Source organism: Hevea brasiliensis, chromosome 16, assembly GCF_030052815.1.
Source record: "Hevea brasiliensis isolate MT/VB/25A 57/8 chromosome 16, ASM3005281v1, whole genome shotgun sequence".
NCBI lineage: Eukaryota > Viridiplantae > Streptophyta > Magnoliopsida > Malpighiales > Euphorbiaceae > Hevea > Hevea brasiliensis.
The window spans coordinates 69780179-69791191 of NC_079508.1; positions in this window are offsets into that span (position 1 = coordinate 69780179).

Sequence of the window (11013 nt, forward strand, 5' to 3'; positions counted from 1 at the left end):
TATGATCTTCATTAATTGTTGGTCTCTGATTGGGAAACTCTAACTCTATCTCGCAAGTCCGGCCTCACCAAAAATGAGCCAACAAGACCTCCTCATCCTGAAAGATCTAGGATTAAACCTTGATCCATCAACTCATGTACTTCCCGAATCAACGGTCTCTTCTCTGTGAAATGCGCCAAACCGCTGTAAGATTTTCTACTTAAAGCATCTGCTACTACATTGGCCTTCCCAGGTGGTACCGATGGTGCAATCATAGTCTTCGTAAGCTCCATCCATCTCCTCTGTCTCAAGTTTAAATCCCTCGTTGGAAGATGTACTTCAAACTCTTATGGTCGGTGTATATCTCTCACACTTCACCATACAGTAGTGTCTCCATTTTTAGTGCAAAGACTACACCGCCATTTCCAAATCATGGGTGGGATAGTTGCTCATACCTCTTCACTACCTTGAAGCATAAGCCACTACTTTTCCATCCGCATCAAAACACACCCTAGGCCAACTCGAGGCGCCACAAGACACTGTATCCTTCATCGCTCATAGGTAGTGTTAACACCGGGGCAGTGGTTAGACACTCCTTATCCTCATCATTATAACTGACTCTATCGAGCTCTCTTCCTGTCCTTTGCATCTTATCCACTTCCCTTTTCCTATTTTTGGTATTGTTGGTATCTTTTCAACCTGCTGTACTTATTCCTTAATTTTAGTCCTATCTCATCCTTACACCTTTTCCTTCAAAGATGTCTATCCCATCATCAACTTTAACTTTCTTTTTATTTCTTAGTCTTATCTTGATTACTAGTTTCATTACTTTGAGAATTCTAACCCTATGATTTACTCCTACCAGCACATTCTTCACCTTATGTAACACTTATAATTACCCATAGAAAATTTTTCTTGTATCCCCTTTTTTCCAACTTAACTATCAGAACATTATCATTCCCTACCAGCCTTAGTAGGAAATTGCTTATCCTGGATGAATATGAGCCCCATAAACTATAAGTTCCATCTGAACTAACACGGCTGTAGGAAATATGTGTCATGCCTTAATTCCAAACAAGATACTTCACGTGTTCATTCTCCTTAATATAATCATATATACTGCCCATAGCTTTCTAAACTTCAACCTCAAATTACCCATCAACAAAAATTTCATCTATTGAAACTCATCCATAAATAGTACTTCATCTAGCTCATAGTTTAAAACAGTCGCAAGCCTTAGTAGCTAACTCAATTTAACTCCTGTCATTACTCTGATCGTCCTTTCATACTTAACACCAGGTATGTACTTACTGTCATTCTCATATCAGGAAATTGTATATGAATTGGTGCCTATCAAAATCTCAAATAACTAGGTCTCCTTGCCTCAGTCTCTGCTCCTTATATAACGCTCTGGAATCAAAAACACGAGCTAAACTTGAAAAGAAAGAAAAATATCCTCTATATTCAACTACGCCCGATTGTCCATATAATAACGTTTAACCTATGTTTCTTAGTCTCTCTTCAAATTTCATCATCTCCTAGCACAATTGTGCTCTACCTATAAGATGTCATCTGCATGAACTCTTTACCGAACCATTGTCCTTCCTGACATAATATTTTATAATTTATTAACTTTACTTATACTCGACCAATGATTCATATCTATCATCGTTTATATTGTGCTCTTAACTTTTGTTGATTCCTGAAAGATTTCTCTCACTAATAAATTCTTCCAACACTAATTCTAATCTTATCTATGGTCATTAGTTTGATCCTTGAACTTTCTAGTGATTTATAACCACCCAGACTTGTCACTTCTCGTTCTACCCCTACTGTTGTCATGTCGTTATTGCTTTACTACAAAGTGATTCTGTTGATCACACTAAAAATGTTTGCCTGACATTCATAATGAACCTCTAACTACCTTGTCACTATCTCAAAAGTCTAACTTAAAGCCTCTGTGTCATTATCTATCATTCTTTTCCTCTCATCATACCTTTTTGATCCCTTAGATTAACTTTTATTAAACTTACTACTTACTAACTTCTTCTTCTCTGCCTAATTAGATAGTCCACAATATCATCGCACACCTTCTAGCTTTTACTCATTATTATTGTATTCCATACCTCCATCACTGTTCTTACTAATGTGGTCCCATTTTGGGTTTTCCATCCTTGTCATTCTCCTTGCCAAGAATAACACTTAGCCTACCCTATATCTTAACTTTGTTCCTTTTGTTACTAGCCCTTTAGGTTGTCCTTTCATTTATTTCCTTTTTCTTATCCAAAATAGAACTTAACTATTCTATCCCTGGTTCCATTCTTCTTCCTAACATGACAGCTGTACTTGCTGACTATATCTTTCAGAGTCTCTGTCGCGTTATCATATGTCTGTGCTACTCAGATTTGGTCATTTGACCACTCTAGCTAGTACTTCCACTGGCATTTAAATTATATTGCATCTGCAATCAATTGTCCAAACTTTCATTCTGCACTTTCTCTATTCAATGGCCTTCTGTGATTTATCTTCGCTAATTTATTACTCTTAACACTATTATAATTAGATTATACTATTGTTTTGAACAATATGAAGTTACAAAAGAACTCAGGAAATGACAATCATACCTTTATCGTATGATCTCTATTCTTATCCTTTAGCTTACATAATATCCTTACTACCTCGAGAACTGATTCTGCAGTAATTTTATTTATTTGTTGTTATCATTATCATTATTATTATTATTATTTTCTATATTTATTCAATTAGCCAAAACTTAAGATTCCGGGCACCCAAACCCGTCATCCAATTCAAAGGATTTACATCCATCGTGATCTGATTATATATGATTCCTATAATGGAACTTGTATCCTCTCCAGGATACCCGAGCCAACTACTCTCTACCACACTCTACAGTCCCATCTGGGACACTATTCCATAAGTCATCATTATCAGTAATAACCTTCGATCCATTCTGAAAAGATAGGACTATATCCTAACTTGCTGCAACAAAGGTACTACATCTACCACCTTGCCAGAACCATGTCAAGTTAATGACTCTTTTATCATATCATAGCTCTATAAATCATCAATTCATAGTTTCGACCTTCTCTAGGTAGTAGAGTTGTACCTTATTCCATACTGATACACACAAGGTATACTATTCTCACTCTATAAGTGTCACCTTTACTTTGCAACTAGTCCGAAACCTCTGGTCTGATGGCAACTCTTGATATAACTCTAGCTCATGTCAGTAATCGAGTCATCGACTCTAGTTATCACCCAACCGTGACCTTTCAATATTCTAACTCTAGACTCTTAGCCGAGTTCCCAACTCCTCTGCAAATATAGAACTCTGCTCGCATAATCGTACCAAAACAAGCCATCTCAAACACCCTCATTATGGAGCACCACGGGGATGCACGCAGCCTACACAATAATCTCATATCGCATCAGTCTGCGACTTACAGAGCGGACATCGAGAACATTGTATAGTTACTACGATACGTCTGATGCACTAGGTCTCCTAATTTCTTATCTCTCCGAATCTTCTATTATCACAAACTTATTCACTGGGTCATCTACCGATGACCGCCGAGTGGTATCCTCATCCTTATCTAGGGCAACTGTACTTTTAAGACTCACTTTTATGTACTCGTGTCTTACACGAAATGGGCACACCATTTAAACCCATACTGACAAAAATATAACATTTCTTGGAGTACGTATCCTCATGATAGATCTCACATGTCTACTAACTCTATTTCACATTTCTGTGTACTCCACGAAAATCAAGACACTAACTGAGGTAATCTTATATTTCCCGAGGTATAACGTAGAATCTAGAAATAAAGAATTACAGGAAAAGACGAAACAGAATCCTATACTCCGCATGTGACTCCTAGTAGACTCTTCCCAACACTTAGACAACTTTTCCCTAAGAATCTGGAGCCTAAGCTCTGATACCACATTTGTCACGACCCAACCTATGGGCCAGACCGGCACTAGGACCTGGGCCAGCCTAAAGCCCCCGAGGCCCGTAGTAAGCCTAACTGTTCATTAACCCAACTCTAAGGCCCATTTGGGCCCAAATTCAAGAAACCAAACGGACAGAGTCCGGCCATAAAATGGACTTTCCAACGGGGAGTTTTTGACTCACCCGACCTGTAAACACAATAAATACTCAATTGGGGAGCTCAGCTCACCCTCCACATACTCATCAACATAAAATAAATGGGAGCTCAGCTCCCTCATCCAATCCATCAACATGCATAACATATTTAAGTTTACAGGTCCAACATGATAAAAATATTACAGACCAAATTCAAATAAATACTGCTAACACATGCGGAAATTCTAGGAGTAATTAAAATTACACAAACATGGATAAACAACCTGCGAAGGATAAAAGCGAGTTAACCTGAATAAAATATCCTCCTGTGGTAAAAATTTTTGAACAGAGTGAGCGTTCGACTCGAGAGTAAAATATCAATCTTAACTATAATCTCTATAACTATCTCAAACTAATGCAACTGTAGAGTGAAATGCAACATTAACATCATATTCACATCATAGCATCAAAAGGTAATTTGGAGCACTCACGCACTCGTAGCATCAATCATAATATATTGGGGCGATCCTGCATGCCTCTCTTAAATCCAACCTGCGTGCCAAGAACTCAAGCGGACTTTCGCTAATAAACCAAATCGAGGGTCCCAGCGAAGAACTCAAGCCGTGACTACCCCTCGAAGGAACGGGTCCCAGAAGAACTCAAGCGTGACTACCCGCCCTATCCATAGTCCACACCATATCACACGCACGCCAACGCACGCTGCGCTCCAAATTACCACAACAACACTCATGGCACATTAATGCTATGAATGCAACATAAATCGTGCCTAGAGTTTAACTACATAAATATATTCATATAAGTGATGCATGGGCATCTTGAACATATAATAATATCGAAATTATAATTAAAATTAATATTTTACTCACGCACTTGACGACAAATTACGTGGCGGTGGGCGGAGGAGGAAGAAGGCTGTCCCGGCTCACCTGACAATTACATTACATCTAATTAATACAATCTGACTCAATACAAACAAAGAAAAAGACCAATTACGTCCTAAGTCGTGCCGAAAATCCGGCAGAGTCTCCCCTATACCAAGGACCTACCCAACTCGCAAGGGGCTAAAAACGCACTTCTATATTCACAATCCATATATCAACAGTTCAATCATATCACACAGCCCCTCCTGGGCCCATCAAATCAATTATCCATCACAATACGCAAAATTTCAATTTAGTCCTTATTATTGATCATTTTTGCAAAAACTGCCCAAACAAGCTCTAAAAATTATAAAACTTTGCTCTGCGGTCCTTAGAAATATTACTAAGCTATTGCAAAAAGAATCGTAATTTTCTAAGCTACCACGAATATTTTATGGATTTTTAATCCTATTTAAGCACTAGAAAATTACGAAAAAGCAAGGTTCGGGTTTACCTTTGCCGATTCCGACTTCGGGAACGTGCTCGGGATGCCTAAAAATGGTGGGGTAGCCAAAATCTCGATCCAAATCGGAGACTTTTCCAGAGTGGATGTTCGCCTAAATTCACAGATCCGGATAACTGTCGAATTTCCGCGAATTGAGGATACCTACACGAAGCCCAATAATAATATATAAAAATCAGGGGTGTTACAGATTAAATGGGAGATTTACTTTATTTATGGCAATATATTAAATTAATTCATAAAATTTAATGGTTTTTATTTTAATTTTTTATTTAAGCAAGAGATAAATGATATAAAGGATTGAGAATGTTACAACTATAATATCCACAAACTAGCAAGGTTGATGAACAGAGTAAGTAACAAGCCCTGATTGGCTGTTTTTGGTCTCTGGAAATTGATCTTTGCCCATTTTCAAGTCTTCAAGTTAAATCTTAGCTATTGCGTACTTCAACATGCCACGACACTTACCCGACAGTATATCACTCACTTTCTAAATTTAAATTCAGTATCCATTTATAATTTCTTATTAAAAAAAATTAATTTTAAATATTTCTTGTCATTAATTGTTTTTTTTTTTTATGCTTTTCTTCACTCATTTTTACATCTATTATAGCTATTGATATACTACTAAATTATTTATTTATTTAGCTCCATTAAAAATTTAAATTTAAGAATTTATAATTTTAAAAATAATTTAATATTATTAAATTAAAATTTATTAATTATATTTTAATACATTGTTAAAAATAGATAATCTTACTTATTAAATTATTAGCTGGTAAATATTTACGTTGGTGTAGTGGTAATTAGTTAAAATTGAAATCCTGAAACAAAGAGTTTCATATTTAAACTAAAATCCTGATTGTGTGTTCATTTTGCTTTGTAAATATACTTTGGATTAATTAGAGTAGAAATTAAAACTACATTATCGTGACACAAAATATATTTATACATTCACGAAATAATTTTACGTTTGGATTAAAAGAATTATTATTTATAAGTGTAAATTAATCAAATTAATTATTTATTAATTACTAAAATTCAATTTACAAATTATTAAAATATTAACTCCAGCTTTAATTCAAGTATTATTATTGATGTTGCCATAAATTTCATAGATATTGAATTTGACCAGATGAGGGTTTCTTAAAAATTAAAGAACAAGTCAGTAATAGGATTATGAATCGAGTATTCAGTATAATGGAAGTGAGTGTTTTGTTTGTATATCTGTTTCTGAAGTTTTACTTTATTTATAGTGATTGAAATAAAATCTTGGCTAGATATTCATCAATTCTCTATTTAAATTGTAATGGTAATTATTCTTAGATTATGCTAGGAATTAAGTGTTGATCAATGGCGTAATCTTCATTTAGCCTGAACTCAAAGAGTATCAACCTCTTCGACTTGTTCGATCTCTCAAAATAGGTCCGAACATTCTCAGAGATCTCAAAACTCGGTTTTTTAGGTGTCAGGTTTTTTAGCACGGATGAGCAACCTCTGTTTGGTTCCGAGATCGGATGGAAGGGTTTTGTCCAGTTCTAAACTCCAATTGGTCAACTCTAACTGGGTCAATTTATTAGCCTTTTAGATCAATTATGTTCAACTTCTTCACTTTTTTTTTTTCATTAATTTTAATTATAGTTTTAAATAATGTTATTTTAGTATCACGAAATTAATTTTGAGACAAACAGACTTTAATCAGCTGAGTAAGCATGATTAGTGCAACTCCGCAGTTGGAAAGATCAGCTAAAAATTTTAAATTAAAAAAAAAAAAGGATGAATGCAACAAGAAGAAAGGATTGGCTAATAATTATTTAAAATGTTTTACGAAAACATGTTAATTAATTAATTATTAATTAATTAATTTCGCTTCCATGTAATTAAATGCTGACACTAAAGATGACAATTAAATAAGTTTATGGTCTACTATTTGGATAGCTACTTCTTATTTGTTCCTTATACCGCAAAACGAGGCTGACTACAGTTCCGTAAAAATTCGACTTAACTCCATTTATTTATTTAATAAATTAAATTTATACTTAATTTTCAAATCCATTTAATAAGTCATAGAGTTTTTAACTCATTTATAAATTTATGAGCCCGCTGAGATAATAATAATAATAATAATAATAATAATAATAATAATAATAATAAAGTTAAAAAAATTAATATTTTTTTAATTTTTTAAAAATGTAAATAAAATGAAAAATTTTAAAATATCACTTAAAATGAGATGGAGAGAAATATATTAATTTTATTGTGTATAATTTGATTAATTATAAAATAATTAAATTATAAATATTATAAGTAAAAATTAAAAGTATAATGAATACATTTAATGTAAAATCTGTAGTCATTATAATTTAATTAATGATATCATTATAATAAAATTTATTATTAAATAAATTTTAAATAATTATTATTTCTTAATGACTTAACTAACTAATTTTGATAAATCAAATTAAAATTAACAAGTTTAATAAATTAGTTAAATGCAAGTGGGATTTAAGAGTTTGATAAATGATTTAAGTATAAATAGAGTTCAAACCTATTAAAATCTAAATAAATTAAATAAAGATAAATTTAAATTTAATGACAATTAATGAATTTAAACTTTTCAAAATTCAACTTTATTTTTTTTTTGTTTACTTTACAGGCGTCCGTCAAATTCAGCTCAAGCAAATTAATATCAATAAATATATATAATAAAGTTAAAATATATAAATAAATTCACAAAATTATATTAAATATTTAAGTAACTAATTTAAAATTTTATCATTTATCATTTTTAGACCATTTTTAGACATCTGTTGACATATATGTCGCTTGACAAAGAATATTAACTATTTAAGTTGATTTTATTTAAAAATATAAAATATTTAGAATTTCTAAAATAATATGAAATATTTAAAATTTTATTTTAATTAATTTATTATTTTTAAATTATTAATTATAAAAAAAATAAATTTTAATAAATAAAATAATTATTGAACTACTAATCATTCAAAAAATCTTCTTTTAATAATTAGTTATATAAAACATTTAAATTTAAAATATTAGATAAAAATTCTAAATCAATTCGAGAGGATTGACATTCAAAAGATATAGTATATATACATAATTCTTGAGAATAAGTAAATATATTTAATCATGGCTTTATTTATTTTTTTTATCTCTTTTAAATAACTTTTTATGCTTGCTAAAAGAATTTGAAAGTCAAATGCATGTAGCCCTAGTCAAAGTTTATAAAGAAAATTTTGATTTTAAATCTCTTTTCAAAAAGTAGGGAATTGCTTATGTAAAAGAACTAAAAAATTTTGGAATAAGAATTCTGATGTTTATTGCCTCAGAAATCAAAGATATATATAAAAAATTAAAGCTAATAAATAGGTTTCTAATCAAGCTAAACTACCAAAATTGTATCATAATCATACAATAAAAGGTAAGAACAGATATGTACACAAAAATTTTTAAAAAAAGGCCCTAAATACATGCAAAATAAATGGCAGCTAACAGCTGCCTTTCCAATACCCCCTCTCAAGTTGGAGCATGGAGATCTCAAATGCCCAACTTGCGAAGAAGAAAGTTAAATTGATTCTTTCCCAACACCTTTGTGAAGATATCCGCAGGTTGCATTGAACTACGTACATAATCTGTTCGAATGTTACCATTCAATATCTCATCACAAATAAAATGGCAGTCCACTTCAATATGCTTGGCACATTCATGATGGATAGGATTAGCAGCTATATGCAGAGCTGCCTGACTATCACAATACAAATTCATAGGTTCAGTATGCGTCACACCAAGAGAATTCAATAATCCTTTCAACCATTTAAGTTTACAAGTTGTAGTACTCATAGATCAATATTCAGCTTCAGCAGATGAGCGAGACACTGTCTGTTACTTTTTAGTCTTCCACGAGATAGGGGATTCACCCAAAAGAACAAAATAACCGGTCAAAGACCGTCTCGTCAAAGGACAGCTAGCCCAATCAGAATCACAGTAAGCAGACAATTTGAGATCACAATTGGCATGCAGTAGTATACCCTGACTTGGATTTCCTTTCAAATAATGCATAACTCTAACAGCTGCCTCCCAATGAGCTTTCTTCGGTTGTTGCATGAATTGAGCAAGAATATGCACACAATAAGACAACTCGGGTTTAGTTATTGTTAGATAAATAAGCCGTCCCACCAGACGCCTATACTGAGCAGGGTCATCCACATCATCATTCTCGATAAGGGCCAGCTTGTGATTTTGTTCAAGAGGAGTTTGAGCCAGCTTGCAACCCAGTAATCCAACTTCTGAAATTACATCCAACGCATACTTACGTTGACACAAGAAAATACCATTCGAATTTCTGGCTACTTCAATCCCTAAGAAAAATTCTAGCTTCCCCAAGTCTTTCATATGAAAGCAACGACTCAAATAGTTCTTGAATTTTTGTACAGCGGAAACATCATTGCTGGAGATAATAAGGTCATCCACATAAATAAGCACATTCAATTGAACAGTCCCAGCTCGAAAAGTGAACAAGAGTAATCTAAATATAATTGCTGAAATCCATAAGCTTTCAGAGATGCAGCCAATTTCGCAAACCAACATCTAGGTGCTTATTGCAAACCGTATAGAGATTTTCGGAGTTTACAAACCTTCCCTGGTGATTGAGAAGCAAATCTAGGCGGCATCTTAATGTAAACCTCTTCCTCCAAATTACTGTGTAAGAAAGCATTTTGGACATCCATTTGATGGAGTTCCCAATTCATTGCAGCCGCAACGGCAAGAAAGGTACGCACAGTAACGATTTTTGCTGTAGGAGCAAAAGTCTCCTGATAATCTATGCCTTCAACTTAATTATTTTCCAATATCACTAACCGCGCCTTGTATCATTCAACACTTCCATCAGAATTGTATTTAATTTTGTATACCTACTTGCATCCTATTGCTTTCTTCCCAAATGGCAGATTTTCAACTGTTCATGTACCATTATCCTCCAAAGCCTGTATTTCTTTTCTCATAGCTGCTCTCCACCGTTCATCCTTAACTGCTTCTGCATAAGGGCTTGGTTCATGTCCTGTAGTAATGGCTGCCAAAAAAATCAGTGTTGTGCAGAGAATTTATCATAACCCACATAATGTGCTATAGAGTAAGGTGTACCTGAGGAATCAGATTGGGAAGGTGAGCATACCGAGGGGCTTGTTTTGATGGCGTTTGTCACATAATCCTTCAAACGAACACTAAGTTGCTTGGCCCTTTGTCCCCTACCTAGTTGCTCTTCAACAACTTCACCTCTGTCCACTCCCTCACTGTTTTCATGGATCAATTATTCCGTTTCATGATTTACCTCACTTTCTCTACCCACACTTTCATCGTGCTCCTTTCCCAAGGTGTTCTCTAAACCATCAACTTCATCACCCAACTCCTCAACTCCATTTTTAATGAGTTTATCACCCATTGTTTTCTCATTTGCATATGGAAATTCTATTTCAGCGAATACCACGTCTCTTAATACAAAGTAT